Source organism: Myotis brandtii, unplaced genomic scaffold (genome assembly GCF_000412655.1).
Source record: "Myotis brandtii unplaced genomic scaffold, ASM41265v1 scaffold329, whole genome shotgun sequence".
NCBI classification, from domain to species: Eukaryota; Metazoa; Chordata; class Mammalia; order Chiroptera; family Vespertilionidae; genus Myotis; species Myotis brandtii.
This window is the reverse complement of record NW_005362676.1, coordinates 322,996-323,288: the sequence shown is the minus strand read 5'-3', so window position 1 is coordinate 323,288 and position 293 is coordinate 322,996. Positions and strand designations below refer to the sequence as shown.

Sequence of the window (293 nt, the reverse complement as noted above, 5' to 3'; positions counted from 1 at the left end):
AAGGAGGCGCCAGTGACGCTGCCCCACCCCCGGCCACCTGTGCCTGGCGCTTAGAAACTCCGGCAGAAAGTCTCCCGGGCCCGGGACCAGCGAGAGCAGGGTCCCACCGCCCCCATCTCAGCCCGCAAATGGAGCGAGCGCCCTCCAGCCATTTCCAGATGGTTCTGCCGCCCGTGGCATGAAGCTCCTGTGGGCAGGGCCTGGCTCTGGGCTTTGCAGTTGGTTCATATGCCCAGGCAGGGGGCGAGCTGTGCGCACTTGGGACCCCCCCCCCCCCCCCACCTTCCCCGTTT

General features: G+C 68.3%; 2 protein-coding genes across 2 annotated transcripts in view; one reads left to right on the top strand and one right to left on the bottom strand.

The window, feature by feature from the left end:
- The window catches only part of OTUD7A (OTU deubiquitinase 7A), a gene marked incomplete at its 3' end in the record, with an annotated part of 77,451 nt that overhangs the window by 46,569 nt on the left and 30,589 nt on the right, over positions 1 to 293 (bottom strand). The window lies entirely within an intron of this gene.
- The window catches only part of LOC102246452 (neuronal acetylcholine receptor subunit alpha-7), a 39,579-nt gene that overhangs the window by 14,970 nt on the left and 24,316 nt on the right, over positions 1 to 293 (top strand). The gene's annotated exons all lie outside the window — the stretch shown is intronic.